General features: G+C 35.4%; 1 protein-coding gene and 1 pseudogene across 1 annotated transcript in view; one reads left to right on the top strand and one right to left on the bottom strand.

The window, feature by feature from the left end:
* Window positions 1-3,648: 3,648 nt before the first annotated feature.
* Window positions 3,649-19,388, top strand: part of KCNA4 (potassium voltage-gated channel subfamily A member 4) — a 434,546-nt gene continuing 418,806 nt past the window's right edge. Inside the window, exons 1-2 of the mRNA XM_036220194.1 lie at window positions 3,649-3,797; window positions 11,653-11,840. The gene's annotated coding sequence lies outside the window, so the exon portion shown is untranslated. The remainder of the gene's footprint in view (window positions 3,798-11,652; window positions 11,841-19,388) is intronic.
* Window positions 11,356-11,473, bottom strand: LOC118603028 (annotated as a pseudogene).

The raw sequence follows: 19,388 nt of genomic DNA, 5'->3' as shown, positions 1-19,388 counted from the left end.
ATAAAATCAATGGCTGACATTTGTTGAAATATACAGGCTCGAAGCACTGTTCTAAGCCTGCCCGCCCGTGTGCCTTTTGCAGGCCTTTGTGACTCTGTCCCTCTCTCTCTTCCTCTCCCATCTTTCTTTCTCTTTTCTTTCTTTTTCTTTTTTGCCTTAAAGTAGGGACAGAGGCAAGAGAAGGAGAGCTCATCACTTAAAACACTTAAGATTTGCTCTCTCTACGGACATCTTGTCAAATATCCTGCATTATGGTTTATTTCACTTGGTTAGAGGAATATCCTATTTTTCTGGTAGAATACACTCAACCTCCAGTTAATTCACTCTATTCAAAATGCAGCTTTGGAAAATCATGTCCCTGCTGGCGTTTTCTCGCTCCTGCTCACTCATCAGGTAGCATGGCACTTTAGAATTTACGTTGACTGTTTTTCCTGTATTGCTGCTTATTTTTTTAGTCAATTTTTCTGAAAATTAAAAACATTAATAAAAATCTCAACATTTGGAGTGCTTACTTTCTTTCTCTAAGATGGCTTTCAGAGGATAATAATGGTGGTAAACCTTAAATTCTATACCAAGCCATACTAAAATTTCCTACTTCCTCTCTTGGGCTCCTACTGTTTTTCAAATTTGATAGCAGTTGCTACTTTTGAACCTTTTTTTTTTTTTTTTTGCTTTTTGCTATTTTATGTGTATTTTTTCATGTGTAGGAAGGGAGTGTCTATAACCTTAAACACTGGGAGCACCAAATACAGTGGTATATAATGTTTTTAGGACAATAGTCACTGACCTTTGAGTCAAGAGTACAGGCCCCCATGAAGGTACAGAGTTTTTGAAATAGGTTTTCAAATGCATATGCATTCCAAAAATTGTCTGTAGGCTGACTAAAAATAACGTTTATATACTACTGTATTTCAAACAAATTCAGATGCTGTTTTATGGTGAATAAAATAGAAAGTAATTGAAATGCATTACTGAACTCTTTATAGCTCTTTGTCATTATGTATTTAGGTGAGGCAATATAGCAGTAGTAAGAATCTATAGACAGAAAGTCATGTCACCATGTAACCATGAAAAGGTTATTTAACTACTGCGAGTTTCACAGTACAATGAGTTGATAATAGTATCTTTCTCAGAGGGTTGTTATAAGGCCTCTATGAAACAATGCATGCAAAGTATTTGCCACAGTGCATGACACCTAAAAAGCCCTCAATGTTAGCAACTGCAGTTGCAATCAATGGATACTATCATATGAGCATCTAATAATTATTTAGAAGGGGATTTTCTCGTTTTGATGTTGGGAATCACAGCAGGGCCAGATAAGCTTCTTGACTCTTTAGACATGGCTTATCTGCTTCTATTAGGTTAAATTGCATAAGTACTTCAGCTGAATAAAATGTATTGAGCATGCCTACAAGGAAACAAGACCGAGGTCAATTTAGTAAGTATCATTCATTTGGATGCATGAGGTGTCCCAGCTTGATTTCCACAAGAAGCAGGCACTGACATGAAGTTCATTTGGAGAGTTCTTAGGATTAACAATTGCAGAAGGAACAGGAAGAAAACAGGATTGGGTGGCGGGAGAAGTTGGGTGTTGATACAGTTTCAAGGAAAGCCACAGTTGACCCCCACTGAAGGCTCTGAAATTATGGTGGCCTACCAAAGTGGTCCTAAGTTGTGACAAGGAGGGTTGTACCTTTATATCCCCATACCGACCAGTGATTGGATGCAGGAACATTTGGGGAAACATGTGTGACCCTGTTTTAGGCAGCTTTCTACAGCTGAGGGTAATTTCTGGTGAGGGCTCAGCTCTAAGGACTGGTAGCTGGTGGCGCTTCCAGTTATTTTATTTTGGTGTGTGTGTGTGTGGGGGGGGAGGCACATAAGTTCTTCAGATCTGAAGGGACGTTTGAGTGTGTATAACAGAATCTACCCCCATTAGCTATGGAATGCTCTTTAAAAATCATATGTTCCTTACTCAAAATAGTTCTAAAATGCCATTGAAAGTAAATTTCAGAGATAGTTTACTAGATGCTTTTAAAAAATGCATTATTTTTATTGTATAATGTCACAGAGTAAGATAGGTAATGAAAAATATCAATGCATTCTCTAGTAGGAATGTATTTTTAAGTTAATCACATGATTAACGTGGTTTGAGACATTTAATATAGATATTTATTGCATCAAATCTGATCAGTACTGATCATCTATGTTTTAAAGACTCTGTGTGTGTGTGTTTGTCTGCACACACTTATATTCAGATCTGATTTGTAAGTTTTATTTTTACTCGTTCATGTTAAGAGTGATGTGTTCTTTCCAGGGTCAGTGTCAGGCACTGGAGGAAACATAAAAAATAAGCATGCCAGTTATCAGGGAGCTAAGAGGAGATAAAATCTATACACAGTAATTATTTGTAGCAGACCATTTTAAAAAAGAGTTAAGTGACCTGACATAGACATGACAGGACAGGCAGAAGAGTGGAGTATTCAGGAGCACAGAATGTCAAGCCAGGCTGCGTGAGTTCAAATCCCACATCTGCTACCTCCTATCCTTGTGATATCAGACAAGGTACTTGACTTTTCTGTGCCTCACTTCATGCATCTGTAAAATGGGTTTAATAGTATAAATCCAATGGTGTTATTTATAAGGGTTACCTGAGTTAACAAATGGGTATGAGTTTTGTCTATGATCTAGCCCAAGAAGCATACTCTGTTTTTTCTTTATAAAAAAAGAAAGAAAGAAAGAAAGAAACAGATCAGTGTACTCAGAACTCCTCCCTACCTGATTAAAAATTGAGATTTGTGTTTTGGCGGGGGGAGGGGGAGCCTAGGGTCATATAAGAATCACGATATTTGAAAAGTATTTGAGGAATGTCCTTTTGGTCTGCATTGCACACTGGTCATCATAATTACATGCAAAGGAATGTTTAGATTTTTGCTGAGGCTGAGACCTGCAGTCTTTAGTTGTTCACCTTCTCTGGTATGCCTTGGAGTTATGCTTATCCGAGACCTGTATCTCCCTGGTTGCAGAATATGGAGCAGTATATCATTCTCCATTGCACATGAACTCTTCAAACTTCCAGTCCTACATTCTTTGGAAAACCTCTCTCAAAACCCTTCTCCTCCAAGGGCTAACTCATTACCTTTCCTAACCCTGAACTTCTGCTCCCCACAGTCTAGTTCCATATTCTTTTCTGAACCTGGACTTTTGAAAACAAATGTCCCTTTTGGAAGTAATCTTTTGGGTATGCTTGTATTTCTTCCCATTTCCAGGAAAAACAAAGACAAAAACATAACTATCTCCTTTGGACAAAGAGCTGTAAATTATTTACAACAGTGAGAATAGAATGCAAATTAATATCCCAGTACATTATTCCACCACACACAGATTGCATTCTGTTAAATAGGACTTATTTCTTCCTAGTTAACTTGAAGTTCAAGCTATTATAAAACCCATTGCCTTTATTGGATTGAAATGTTTTAATATTTGCAGAATTCAAAAGTAGTATTTCCAGCAATCTGTTGTTAACACAGAGCGACATAGCGAGAGCAGCCTTTTTTCCCACCCTTTCTCTTTATCTGTTTATCAAATTGTCCACAGATGATTCAGATGACAGGCTTTCAATATTTTATTGGAAAAGAAAATATGATCTTTGAAACAGTATTTCTCCCATACCTGTATCTTGTTTCCTTGGCATGTTCTCTAGTATATTAAGATGTTTGGAGAAGCCCATGTCAAAATGTTACTGTTGCATTCCCTGAGATAGAATACTGAACAGGCTGAATGTGAACTCAAAGAAGGTAAGTGTTCTTTGAGTGGTAGAAAGGGAGGGACCTGTAAAATAATGCTTTTGAAGAATTTTAACATCAAATGAAATTTTGGACTGTTGAAATATCTCAAGTGGAAATAAGCTGAAAAATAAAGAAATTTAGAAATAGAAGAGAGGAGTATTATTAACAGAAAAGAAATTATGGAATCCTAAATATTTAGCTGAACCTTACACTATGATTATCACATCAAATACTTCAGTGAACATTTGAAACACTATATGAAAATAAAATTCTATTATCCATTTACTAAAGAATTTATTTAAAGAGATAATTTTCAGAAAGAGGAAAACTTTGCAAGCTCCTAGGAGAAATGCAGAATTAGGTTCCTGCAAGTCTCTGGTCACGACATTTTTATCAACTAGTCAGTGTATAACCCTGGTTTATGTGAATTTCTGTATAAAGATGCTTTATTTAATATATATTTTTGACTTATGAGCATTGAACTCCTGGCAAACAACACTGTAACTCATACTTGAACAAAGTTTACCAAACACATGTGTTTACTTCATAAGTACATCACAGCCTTCTTGAACTTAGAGACATATGCACTAATCTTGGGGGCCATTTTAAATCACCAACAAAAAATAAAAAAATGCAGATAACATGGCACTAAGGACTCTGTTTACAGTATGAGAGAACAGGTGAATTCACAAATACAGACTCTGTAAAGAGTGAGGATCCATTGTACTTTGAAATAAATGCTTAATGGGTGTCCTAAAGGAATAACCTAACTAAATATTTTTTAGAGATTTAGTTATTTGAATTCTTAAGGTACTTTTGATTGGACAATAATTATTCAGTCTGGAACATTAATATTGGAAGTGATCTTAAAGATCAATCTTTATAGATAAAGAAGATTAATCCCAGAGAGGTGAGATAACTTTCAAAAAGTTGCATTATAAATTACCTGGTGGAAAAACAGGACCAAAATCCCTTATTTCTTGATACTAAACCTGTTTCTCTTTCTACTACCTTACCCCATACAATGTAGAGTGTATTTTTTAAATTTTAACATTAATATTGAGATTGTATCAATAATAATGTGAATTTCTGGTTTGGATCCATCAAAAACAAAGTGAGGAGTCAGCATAGCAAAAGCAATGCGCACTGATAGTCAGTCTTAATGATTTCACTTTTGTCAATGGCAGATCTCTAATTTTTATGACTAACCATATCATTTATTCACCATTCCCACAGAGATGCATACTGTCCATATACACACAAACCAGTTTTACTCTTCAGCCAAATTATGAGTTAAGTTAATCAGGGTAGATCTTAAATATATTATTAAAATGATGAAACTAAATTAAAAAAAATACTTTTATAGTATATACAGTATCAAAAACTACATTTTCATTTCTAATTTTTATACTATATACTTATAATGCTTTAATATCTCAACCTCTTAAAAACTGTGGTAATGTTATTCTTTTAGGTCATTAGTAACCCAAAAAGCATTTATTTTCAAATATGTCTGTTTTGAGATTAGAGATAGTTTACATATTGAGACACTGATGCTAACATAGGTAGGTGATTGATAGGTAGATAAACAGAAAGAAACATAGGTCTTGGAAACATCAACATCTATCTGATCATTTTTATAACATTTTAGTGGAATATCTCTGTACCAAAGACGTCTTTGTCTCTGGGATTAATGATTTTTGTTTTGTTCTCAATTGACTACAGTAATCAAATCAAATCTTAATATTCTGCTGTTAAAGTCACTAATTATTTCAAAAAGGCAGAGGGAAAGGATTCTATCAATTGGTTTGTGAAGTGTGAAGTCATAAATATGTCTTCATTAGTGTTCTTCTTTAAATTTGACTGCTATTTTTAATGGTTTGGCATAGGCTATTAACTGTCACAGGACTTTATTTTCTACATTAGGAAATCAAGGGTGGAATTGACAGGCTGCTGGACCAAGAGTCAGCGGACCCAGAGCTAAGAGACCACTGACTTATTCAGGGAAATTCTATTTGAGGATGGGAGTTAATGGGATGGATAACTATCCATCTTATTTAAAGCCATTCATTAATTTAAATATTAGTTATTTTTCAAAAGGGCTATGTTTCAGAAATAAATAAATAAATGATAATAATGATGTAGAGATTATTTTGAAGAGCCCAGACTTAGAGTCTATAATTTAATATTTATTAATATCTTAGACCTTATTCCCTATAGCATAAATTTTGGCAAAACGTAGTGTTTTCACTGTGTGAAGTATTCAGATTTCCAAGTTCTGGTTAAAATAAAGGCCAGTAGTATGTTTTAAAAACCAAATTGAGATCTGTTTCTGAACACCTTCAGTAATTCTATTTTAAATATTAATAGCAAAACCTACACAGAATTAAAAGTAATCTCAAAAACGAGTCAGAAAGAACAAACTGATGGTTAACAGAGACAGGCGAAGGCATGGGTGAAATGGGTGAAAGGGATTAGAGGTGCACACTTCCAGTTATAAAGTAAGTAAGTCACAGCAAAATAATGTACAGAACAAGGAATATAGTCAATAATGATGTGATAACTTTGCATGGTGACAAATGGTTACTAGACAGCGTGGTGAGCACTTTGTAAGGTATGTAATGTCAAATCACCAGTGTTGTACACCTAAGATTAATATAGCATTGTATGTCAACTATACCATAATTAAAACAATAAAAAATTAGTATCCTAGCTAAGAAAGAGCATGGGCTTTGGAGTTAGGCAAAATTCACTATGAGTTTCTGTTAGTCATTTGATTTCTTCAGGCAACCTCTACAAATCAGTATAATAATACCAACATTTTAGGGTGGTCGTAAGTTCTAAATGAGATAATATCTATAAAGTATTTTGCATATGTATTAGTTATTTATTGCTGCATAAAAATTGTTATCAAAATTAGTGACTGAAAACAATAAATACGGTATTTATTATCTGACAGTTTCAGTGAGTCAGGAATCTGGGCCCAGCTTTGCTGAGTGCCTCTGGCCTACCTTTTCTCATGAGGTTTCAGCCAAGCTATTGGCTGGGTCTGAAGTGTCATTTGAAAACCCGACTGAAGAAAGATTTGCTTTCAAGCTTACTCATGTGGGCCCCTGTTCCTCAACACTGATAGATTGAGAACCTCATTTCCCCGATGACTGTTGGCCAGAGGCCTCCTTCAGTTTCTTTTCACAGGGCTGCCTGACAGTATGGCAGGTGGCCTTTTCTTGAGAGAGCAGCCCAAGAAAGAGAGAGAGAACATCTAGGATAGAAACCACTGTCTTTTTATAATCTAATCTCAGAAGTGACATCCCATCACTTGCACCATATTTAATTCAGCAGAAGCTGGCCAATAAATCCACTCAAGAGAAGGAGATTGCACAAGAGTGTGAAAACCAAGAGTCGAATATCTTAGAGGCTATGTACCTTAGCACTAGGCCAAGTTCTCATGGATATGAGTTATACTAATAATTCACTGTCCAAGTGAATTTAATCCAGCCAATTTTTAAGCATCACTTGATCATGTCAATGATAATAACAACAACCTTTATATGGAGCTCATTAAGTACCAAGCAATGTTTCAAGTGTGTGTGTGTGTGTGTGTGTGTTTAAATATGTATTAATTTAATTCTTACAAATGATCATGCTTCTTCAACAGATGAGAAAAAAATTAGGTTATCCATGGTCACAGAGCTGAGAGTGTTAGACTTCTGATCTGAACCCAAGCAGTTCCAAACCTAGACCTTAAATTTACACTCTAGTACCTCACAATCCATGGCCACTAACACTCATGAGACTTGGCCCTCTTTCTTGAATGTGGTTAAAGCTATGAACCCTATTCTAGACAAATATACCAAGGCACATTTTCTATACTATTTTAGAGGGTTTTCAGAAACCCTAAAGTCCACAAATAGACACCTGATTTCAAATCCTTCTTTATAATTCTCCAACTGTAATAAAGTTCAGTAAAACCTAATTTTCTACACAAAACAAGCTGGTATAGTGAGAAAGAAACAGATTTTGAATCAGTAGAATTGAGTTTGGATTCCAGCTTAATAGGTGAGTCATATAACTTGAATCCACAGTCCTTTTATCTATAAAATGAACATAATAATCCTTTCTCTATAAGAACTAACATACATTGAATATAAAACTTGTATATATTACTTTGTGCCAGGCACGGTTCCAAATGTTTTTGTTATAGTATCTCACTTAATACTTACACATTCTCCCCTTTCCCCTATGGGATAGATATTATAATCCTGTTTTAGAGATGAGAAAACTGAAACACAACGAGGTTAGTACCTCATCTAAGATTACATAACAAGGGGCAGAGTCAGAATTTGCACCAAGGCAATCTGATTTTGAAGTCCATATTCTTAAACACTGTACACACTGACAATAAGAATATAATAAATATGCATATTTTAAAAGCACACTGTAAATGGCAAGTGCTAAAGAATTCCAAATATATAGTTGAAAGAGAAATGGAATTTATTTGCATCACAATCATGTAACTTCACAGCTGTGTGACATTGAGCAAGAATTTTAATCTTTCTGGACCTTTGTAAAAAAAAAAAAGGAAAAATCATAAATCTTGTCCCTTCCTTAAAAGAGATGCCTATGGGAAAGCATTTACTAAACTGTATAAAACATTAAATTACTGTAGGTTCTTCTTATATGTATTTACAGTTCATTTGATCCAATTTACAAAAGTCCTTAAATGATATTTCAGTGAAATAAAAGCTTGAGTTTCTTTTATAAAGAATGATCTTCATAATAGCAAGTCCAGCTGTATTTGCTGATGTGTTATATTTGAATCTCAAATGCATATTTTTTAACCAGGTACCACCAAGTACCTGACTTGTGTTCTGAACACCCGAACTCACTTAAATTTTAAATCTTCAGGAATTGGTTTGGTTTCCCCTTTAAAATTTGCTTCACTTTCTATCACAGAGAACACTTTTTAATCTTAATTTTTCATTTTAAAAGACACTAAACAGCAAAATGTCAATCAACATAGATCTGGTTTCCAGTTTGAAAACTGATGCAGTTTACTATATGTGTATAAAAATGGCATTATGCTAACAATGAACTGTCCCAAAAAAAAAAATTTAAAAATGTAATCCCATTTACAAAGCAACAAAAAGAATAAAATAGTTAGGACTAAATTTAACCAAGGAGATGAAAGATCTATATACTGAAAACTATAAAACATTGATGAAAGAAATTGGAGAAGACACAAATTGATGAAAATATATCCCATCTTTGTGGATTGGAAAAATTAATATTTTTAAAACACTCATACTACCAAAGTGATCTACAGATTCGATGCAACACCTATCAAAATTCCAATGGCTTTTTTTTTCATAAATAGAAAAAACAATCCTAAAATTTGTATGGAACCACTAAAAACCCCAAATAGCTAAAGGAATCTTGGACAAGAAGAGCAAATCTGGAGATATCACACAGCCTGATTTCAAACTATATTGCAAAGCTATAATAATCAAAACAGTATGGTACTGGCATATAAGGAGATAAATAGATCAATGGGAAAAAATAGCTGAGAAATCAACATATACATATATATGTATATATATGCTTAGTTAATTTTCTCAAGTGTGCCAAGAATACACCATAGGGAAAGGATAGTCTCTTCAATAAATGGTGTTGGCAAAATTGAATATTCACATGAAAAGACAGAAATTGGACCCTTATCTTATGCCACAAAAATCAACTGAATTTGGATTAGAGACTTAAACATTAAAAAGAGAGAGAGAGAGAGAGACTTAAATGTAGGACCTGAAACTGCAAAACTACTAAAAAAAAAAATAGGGGAAAAAGCTCACTGACATTGATCAACACAATGATTTTTTGATGTCTCCAAAAAGCACAGGTAACAAAAGCAAAAATAATTAAGTGGGACTACATCAAACTAAAAATTTTCTTCATAGCAAAGGAAACAAACAAACAAACAAAAGGCAACCTATAGAATGGGAGAAAATATTTCCAACCCTACTTCCAGTAAGGGGTTAATATACAAAATATGTGAATAACTCTTATATTTCAATAGCAAAAAACCCCTAATAACCCTGTTAAAAAATGGGCAAATGACATGAATAGATATTTTTCCAAAGAAGTATTACAGTTGGCCAATAGATATATGAAAAGATGTTCAACATCACTGATCCTCATGGAAATGCAAATTAAAACCACAATGAGATATTGCCTTACATGTAGTAGAATGTCAATTTTCAAAACAACAAGAAATAAATATTGGCAAGGATGTGGACAAAAGGGAGCCTTGTGCACTCTTGGTAGAAATGAAAATTGGCACAGCCATTATGAAAAACAGTATGGAGGTTCCTCAAAAAATTAAGAATAGAACTACCATGTGACTTAGTAATTTCATTTCTGGTACTGAAATCACCATCTCAAAGAATTATGTGTACTCTTGTGTTCATTACAGCATTATTCATTACAGTTAAGTTATGAAAGCAACCTAAGTTGATGGATGAATGAGTAAAGAAAATGTGACACATACACACCATACACACACACACACAGACACACACACAAACACACACACACACACACACACACACACAGAGGAATATTATTCAGCCATGAAAAATGAGGGGTAAGGAAATCCTGCCATTTATGACAACAGGGGTAGGCCTTAAGGGCATTCTGCTAAGTGAAATAAGCCAGAGAGAGAAAGACAAACTGTGCCAAATCATGTATATGTGAATTCTTTAAAAAAAAATAATGTTGATCTTATAGAAACAGTAGAAGGGTGGTTGCCAGCGGCTGGGAGTGACAGAAATGGGAAGACACAGTTCAAACGATACTTATTGTTTATTATAAGATAATCTAACGTACAGCATGGCGACTATAGTTAATAATATTGTATTGTATACTTCAAATTGTCTAAGAAAATAGAGCTTAAGTGTCCTTATTTTTAAAAAAATAACTATACGAAGTGATGAATGTGTTGATGATTGTGGGGATCATTTCATAAAGTATATGTATATCAACTCATCACATTGTAACTTTAAATATATTACAATTTTACTTGTATAATTATATCTCGATAATGCTGTAGGATAATAAAAAGGTACTAAGCATAGTGTTAAGAGGGTTGACAATATACTTAATCTGCCTAGGTTCAAATCCTGACCCTATCACACATTGTCTCTGTGACGTTAAGCAACTTGCCGAAATGCTTTTATACCAGTTTGTGCATCTGTAAACTGTGGGTAATAGTACTAACTCATGGGATTATAATGTAGGTTAGGTGAGCTTTGTACATAAAATATCTAGAACAGTTTTTGGCACATATTAAATATTCAGTAAATATGAGTTATTGTATTTGAACAACTTGTATCTTTTCTCTTCCTCATATCTCATTTCAATACCTATAAAGTGGGAACACTATTACATTTTATTTCTGGTTAGGATTGTAGTACATTTTTTTTTCTTCTATTTTTAGGCGAGGCAACCCTTGGTTGACCTTATGGATTGCAAAGGCCTTGTCAGTTTCTAATCCCTTATTTTTTATTTTTTATGCCCACAGGACCTGGTTTTCCTAGGTGGTCTCCCATCCAATACTAACCAGTCCCGACCCTGCTTAGCTTCCGAGATCAGACTGGATCGGGCTTGTTCAGGGTGGCATAGCTGTAGACTGTAATACATTTTTAAGTTGTTTGGAGAATGTTTTAAACTCTATAGGTGCAATGGATCTACAAAGGGTAACTGCTGTTTCACTTTTAAAAGGGAGAAGATAATTACTATGTGGTCTTTTTTCAGGAGGAGAATTAGTCAACAAAGTTGTTTAAATTTTTTTTTTTTTTTTTTTTTTTAGCGCCCACGGAGTTGCAAGCTAATGTGGGATGATTCAAATGATTTAGAAAGCTCAATTCTGGACTGAAGTGGAATGTTTTTCTCATATCAAAACAGAATTTTTGTAACTGCAGTATCAGAGCAGGAGAATGTAAATTTTCATGGGGAAAAGAAATCTTTTCATAAGAAACACACAATATTTTACAAAGAGTAAGTAAAGAAAGAATCTATTTTAAACTGCCTCTCCTCTTAAGAAATAAAAAACCATGCATGTTTCTTTGCATATTATGTTCATGACTGCCCTCTGCTTTATTAACTCAAAGGTATCCCAGGCACCTACGAGTTCAGCCTCCCACCAAGTACATGTCTATTTTTGTTTCCTTGTAGGAAACAGCAAAGCTTACAGGCTTGTTTTGAATTAGACAGTTTTTCCCATTATCACTGAGGACTAACTGAGCCCTCCCATTGTCAAACCCCTTACCTAATGGCACTGACAGAGACTGGCTCAAAGGAAAAATCAATCTAATATAAATATCTGTTAATGAGGGATGGTGACTAATAAATCATTTCTTTAGCAAGATTCATTTAACTAGAGGAGCAGAATATGATGAGCTCTCTTTGACATAAAATCTTCTCCAAAGCAACCACCCCCCAACATCTAACAATTAAAATCAAGCAAAAAAGGATGTTTACTTTTTTTTTACCAGTGGAACAGAACTGGAGCTTGAACTTTATTTAACAAGATTTCCTGAACAGTTATGCCAGACTTAGGTGATCCCTACAGAATAGGCAGGGTATGTATGCCTATATGTATATAATAGAGGAAAATGCAGAAGGGAGTTGGGGAAACACTGTAGCATTCTGAAAGTAGAATGCATCCAGCCCGTAAGTGAATGAAGGCTAAATAGAAAAAGTCTCTACATTCTTGAGTAAGGTGTTAAACGTAGAGGTGTTGAGAATCAAGGTGCCTGCCATGTGTCTGTCATGGGTCAGGAAGACCCTCAAAGCAGAGATTAATAGAAGTCCAAGCCACAGCCTGGGTAAAGGGTATGGCTGGCTGTTGGGGCTTAGTAATGCCAATGAGAACAGAGCCATGGCCCAAGTTAGCTGTGATGCAGTGGGGAGATTAAAATTTTTCCTGAATGAAATTATTGCTTCGGTCCATTAAAATGGACAATAGAGCATAGCAGCCAGTGAGGTTTGGAAGCCCCACTTAAAGATTTGCAAGGTCTGGAGCTGACCGTCCTATTTTTCATGGTTCAGCCCAGTTCTATATATTGATAGCACTTTTTGAGTTTAAAATACAGCATGGCTTTATTTTAAAATCTGTACCAGTGGTTAGATGAAGATTAGCAATAATTTTGAAAATGGTACTTCTGAGTATTTAAAGCATCGAATTCTTGATATTTGCTTGCATTTTCCACTTTTGTTATCCTCATGGCCAATGGCCAAGACAACAACTGAAATGAAACTAGTACAGTTCTCAGAAATAAGTCCTGGTGTGTGTTTTCCCTGGCAAGCGAGGGTTATATCATGTAAGACCAAATGTTGGAATGCTTATTTTTATATATTACGATATAGGTCAATTGATTAAACCAAGTTTTCAGTCTGGGGCCAACTACCAAATTTAAGGGATAAAAGTGGAAGAAGAATTAGGACATAGAATAAGGAATGTAATGAGATCAATTTCTATTATTATTTGATAATCTAGACATTAAAGAGAAGTCCTATTTTTAAAATACAGAAAAAAAAATCAAAAAAAAAAAAAAAAAAACAACAGATCAGTGCTATCAAGTAGAAGTTTGGGAGACCAGAAGTGACAGTACATAGAGCCTAGACCTGAAGGCCAGGCCAAGTCACTAGGTGTTAATTGATTAAATAAATATGGGTTGAACTTTACCACGTACCAGACACTATTCTGGGCATTGGGATAAAAAGGTGCTGCCCTCATGGTGAGAGAAACAGGTAAGAAAGCAACATGCACATAAACAAATCAGGGAATATGGTTATGACCGGAGGTGTTTGGGTGAGGTGTCTCTGTAATAGCTACTTTCTGTAACTTCAACTTGTCCATGTATAAGTTGCATATTCTTGCCATGCCACAGGTGGAAGAAGAGGCTGCTCAGCTGTCACTTTTACTCTCTGCCCTGCTATCTTGCTGAAGTCCTTTGCTGCACTGTCCAAATGGGGCAGGGGGCAGAACAGCCATTATACTGTCTAAAAGGAGAAGGAGATACCTAATATCTCTTCATGGTTTTCTTAGAACTACCACCGCCTGCAATGCTCTACACACACACACACACACACACACACACATGTTTTGGAGGGTGAGAGTACATACCTGTCAGCTCTCATGGAAAGTTAAGCCTCAACAATTTCCTTGAGATGGATTCCTATGATTTTGTGCCCTTACAATTCTTGTTCTCTTCTTATATAAGCTGGGAAGTACTAGTGGCATAGGGGTTGGGGAGGCCTCAGGTGGATCATTGTAGGCATCAAATCTGGTTAGATTGCTTCCTAATAAAACTCAAAGGGGGTCTGTTGCCTGCTTTGCATCACTTCAGAGGGATTCCCATCATGTTGTTTCAGAAAATTTATGTTACGGTAATTCATTTAGGAGCAACAGACAAAGTCCCGCTTATTGTCCTATTACAAATTATCTATGAAAAGGAGAGAATCATGGTTTATATACTTTTCCCATGGAGTAAAATAAAATGATAGGAGAAAAGCACTTAGGGATGTTCTACTGGCAACGTAATATACCAAAAGAGCAATACCAGTACATAGTGGATACTAACAGCATCTTCATCTTTTGAATTAGATTGAGTGTGCTGAACCAAGGAATTGCAAAAGCCCTTTTGAATTGACTGCTGTAAGTGTGGATTGTATTAAATTTGATTTTTAGAAATGCTTCCAAGATGAATCTTCAAATCAGGAACCTGATCGTAATAAGAATAAGAATAATCACCATGTCAATAACAATAACTGATATGTTGAATTTAAAAGAATATTTTGAAATTTTGCCAGATATTACTGTATTTGTTATGTAACTTGATTTTTACAAAAGCTGTACTCCGATGATAAGAAAATGATGATTGTTACCCTGACTTTGCAGGTGAGGAAAGTCAGATTCGCCTCACTTGAGGTTAAGTTCCTTACACAGATTCTCCTCAGACAGTAGGCTTGGCTGCAGGTCTTCTAACTTCATCCCACCAGCCGCCAACCAGTGTTAATGCTACAACATTACGGCGGTATTTTATTTTGTGCAGTTTAGATCCAAAATTTAAGACTTATGGCAGAAACTGAATAATGCCAAAATAACTTTGAAAAATCTCTGATAATCACCGGAAGAATCTGGCTGCTTTATGGTTTAAAAACCAACAACTAACTTTTTTTTTTGTTTAAGTTTATTAGGGTAACATTGGTTAATACAATTATATAATTTTGAGGTGTACATTATAATTTGACATCTATATATTCTATTGTGTGTTTACCACCCGGAGTCTAGTTTCCTTCAGCTACCATGTATTTGATCCCATTTACCCACTTCACCCTCCCCCAGTCCTCCTATATTTGACCCCCTTTACCCTGTTTTCCTCTTTCCTCCTTCCCCACCCCCTACCCTCTGGTAACCACTAGTCCATTGTCCATGTCCCTGAGTCTCTGTTTGTCCTGTTCATTTGTTGCTTTTAGGTTTATATCCCACAAATAAGTGATATCACGTGGTTTTCAACTTTTTCTGTCTGACTTATTTCACTTAGCATGAATATCTCGAGGTCTATCCAAGTTGTCGCAAATGGCAGCATTTCGTCTTTTCTTATGGCTGAGTAATATTCCCTTGTAGATATGTATCACAGCTTCTTTAGCCAATCGTCTATCATAGGACACTTCAGTTGTTCCCATGTCCTGGCCACTGTGAATAATGCTGCTATGAACATCGATGTGCAAATATCTTTTTGGATATGAATTTTCAAATCTTTGGGGTAAATACTCAGTAGAGGGATTGCTGGATCATATGGTAGATTTATTCTCAGTTTTTTGAGGAATCTCCATGCTGTTTTTCATAGTGGCTGTACCAATTTGCAGTCCCACCAGCAGTGTATGAGGGTTCCTTTTTCTCTGCATCCTGTCCAACTTTTGTTATTACTTGTCCTGTTGATTGTAGCTATTCTAACAGGTGTGAGATGGTATCTCATTGTGTTTTTGATTTGCATTTCCCTAATAGCTAGCGATGTTGAGCATCTTTTCATATATTTGTCAACAATTAACTTTTTAAAAAATGTGTTATTTTTTCATATATCCAGTTCTAGTAAATTAAATGCACATATGATGCAACACTACTGAATTTCTGTAGTGTTTAAAACCAAGGCCGTTATCATTTATTTTACAGAGAATATATTGTCTTATGTTCTAGAACCTTCGTAATTTCTCTTCTTGGTTTTTTATTCTCTGCTTAAACAGAACCTCTGTTGCTTTAAGTTTTAGAAAAATCCTAAATGTTCTAAGATTTAGTGCTTGTGGTCATCAAGCAGGCCCATTATAAAAAACTAATGACTCTATTGTCTCAGCTTTGAAATGACTCTATTTTTTATCTTTGTTGCTAAACAATTCTTCACAGCACAGTTTTCCCTCCCATACTATTTGGACTTCAGCTCACCCATGTACTTTCTGGGAACTTTCCCAGATCTTTGGACATAAATAGTAAAAGCAGAGGATGCACATACTGATTCTTTGCTGTTACAAATTTAATGGTAGGAAATCTGCCACATGGCTTAGTGTCAGGTATATGATATCTTATGAATAAGGCAGCTAGGAACAATGTTTGCAAATGAAAGACCACAAATCCTGCTTTGCTACCAAGGGTTTATAAAAAATTAGAGTTCAGGGATTTTATTTTTGTTGCTTCTAATTTTTTCTTATATTCTATTATCTTTGTCATTTAGAATCCTAAGCTATACTATGATGACTTATAGAAACTTTAGTTCTAAAAGATATTTCAAACATGATTGAGAACTTGGAACCAAGCATATTTCTGAGAAATCCAAGGTTATTTCTAAATCAATTGTCAGTAAAATTGAAGAAATAAAACAATTATAAGAATAAATTGAATTGAAGATTTTAATTTTGGAGTTTAATTCTATTTTTTTATATGTTCCAAGTTGAATGATGTGATAAATTAGGACAGGTTTGCAAAAAGCACTAGATAAAAAATACCCAGATTCTACCACTTACTGGCAGAAGGGCTTTGGTAATTAACTGAAACTTTCTGAACTTTAGCTTCTTTCTCATCCTCTTCTTCATTTTCCATCTCCATTCAAAGAAATGGGAGTAAATGATCTATTGGGAAATAGTGATTTTCTTCTTTCAACTTTTCCCTTCGCCCTCACTTACCTTGTAATTTCTTGCCTTTAGAATATTTGTCATATATTCAGTAGAAAGCAGGAGCTGCGATGTGCTGAGAAATTGAGAGAATGGGAAAGTTTATGCTTCCCAGGAAGAGAGGGCATGTGTGTGCAGGGATTTGGTTGCATTTAGGATGGTGACAAGACCTGGGAGGGAAATGGCTGCCATCTCCTAGGCCTTACATAAGCTTTGCTTAAGTGTCACATGCCTCAAGCCTCACAGGAAAGCAGCAGAGCAATCTCTCCTGAAGTAACCACATGGACTGAGATGGTGATATGTATCTGATTGGGTGCCGGTATGGATATGTGGCCAAAGACCAGATGAGCCTTCCCAAAGTCTTAGTGCTATTTTGAACCTAGTATTTTGCATATCTCTAGAGTGAAGGATGGGAAATGATTCCACAAATAACAGGTTAGATGACCCTTCAAGCCGTTAAACTGGGGACCAGCGTTAGTATTAGGTTAACCGAAAACAAATTTTAATGAGATATTTCTTGCACACCTTATATTATGGGCTGAGAATCTGATGAATAGCTTGACATATATTATTCCTCTTTCCTCCTTTCCTTGTTCCCTTCCTCCTTTCTTCTTCTTTGCTGTTTTCCTCGGTATCTTCCTGTACTTTATGAATCATAAGTATTGCTGGCTTTCAGAGCTGATTAGCTCAATGGGTTGGAGCATAGTGTTCATGGAGCAGTGGTTCCAGCTTTACTCACTTGTTGTCCAGAATGCTTTGAACAGGACAAAGGAATACCCTAGACTCACAGCCAACCCTTTTATTCTCTGTCAGTCACAAACTCTCAAAGTAGGAACTGATTTTTCAAAGGGAATTTTTAAAAAGATCTTGATGCATAATCATAACTAAGGGAGGTACGTCCCCATGGGCATGAGTTAGTCCTGCCAGCAACAGATATCCCTATAGAGACAGCAGCACTCAGCATTGTAAAACACAAGGCAAAATACGGGTCATCAGTTTCAGAAATTACAGCTTCTTAACGTAAGTAGAAAGGATGATGCTTTTCCCTTAATAGTCATAATATTAATTAAAATGCAATTAACTGTTGTGGATGGTGATAGCTAAAGTTTTTGTTTGCCAAGGTTTGTGCTTCCTCACCACTCCAACCTTTCTGTTGACAGAGTCCTCCTCTTTCTCATGGAGAATCCATTTCACATATTTCAATGCAGGAGGTCAGCCACAAAGCTATTCACAACATCTGACTAATCAGTGCACTGCATTCACTCGCCATGGTGGCTGGTTCAAGGAAGACCACAAGACGCAGGGCACAAACCGGAAAGTTAAGAAAGAACTTAACGATGCTATCTGTAGCTCTAAGTATGATGCAAACCTAGAACTGACAGTTGCCATTTTTGCTACTCCATGAGGAAAAATTATCTAAAAATGAAGACATTTGAGCCTCTGAATCCAGCTTAGCTTGGACTTTATAGTTTCCTGGTTTTTAAAGGCTCATTAGTCAATATAAATTACCTCCACTTTTTTCCTTCGAGTTTTTTTAGTTGGACTTCTGTCATTTGTTTTCAAAAGTGCCTGCTTAATAGATATTACATCAAGTTAGGGAGTAATTATAATTTGTAAGGGAAAACACAGGACCCCTTCAAAGCAGTTCAAAGTATTTGTGGCACAAGGGATGGTGATGGTAATAGCATATTTTTAATAATATAAACATTAACTCTATCAGTAGCATCTCTCTCTCGTTTGCTTATAAAGGCTTCTCTGGTAGGGATCACTCTGTGAGAACAGAATGGAGTTTGCTCTGCACTTCTGCAAGTTTTATAATTTCTGAAACAGGAATTATTTCCATGAAGAAGACTGCTATGAACCCATAATAGCTTTCATAGAAGATAATGAATATATATCAATTTACAGTTGTAACCAGAAGTTTTTGTCTTTTAAAGACTTGATGCATTGCTAAGGCACATAACATTATGTAACAGTACACAAAGCCTAGATAATGAGGGCTAAATTATCTGCCAAAAAAATGTTGTCACTGCTCTGGATTCTATCACCTGAGAGAAATGGCATTTGGTTCATTTATTGGTCTCGTTGGATGAGTGATTGCATCAAACCACCATATGCCGGTTGATCACCAAAATCCATTTCTTGCTGCTGGGTAATAGAATAGGTGACATTATTTTGGATTTTAAAATAGAATCTTGACAGAGCCTTATTCTTGCAAGTGCTAGGAAACTAATAATTTTACTCTGTACTCTTTTTGTATTAAAGGAGGAAGGTATTATGCTTGCCCAAGAGAAAATCAAAATTATTCTTTAAAACATAGTTCATTTAGTTCTTTTGGCTTTTATATTAGTTGGGTCATTATATCAAGTGACAGAAGCT

The sequence above is a fragment of the Rousettus aegyptiacus genome, unplaced genomic scaffold (assembly GCF_014176215.1).
Source record: "Rousettus aegyptiacus isolate mRouAeg1 unplaced genomic scaffold, mRouAeg1.p scaffold_m13_p_5, whole genome shotgun sequence".
NCBI lineage: Eukaryota > Metazoa > Chordata > Mammalia > Chiroptera > Pteropodidae > Rousettus > Rousettus aegyptiacus.
Note: the sequence above shows the minus strand (reverse complement) of the source record. Positions and strands in the feature narration are given on the sequence as shown.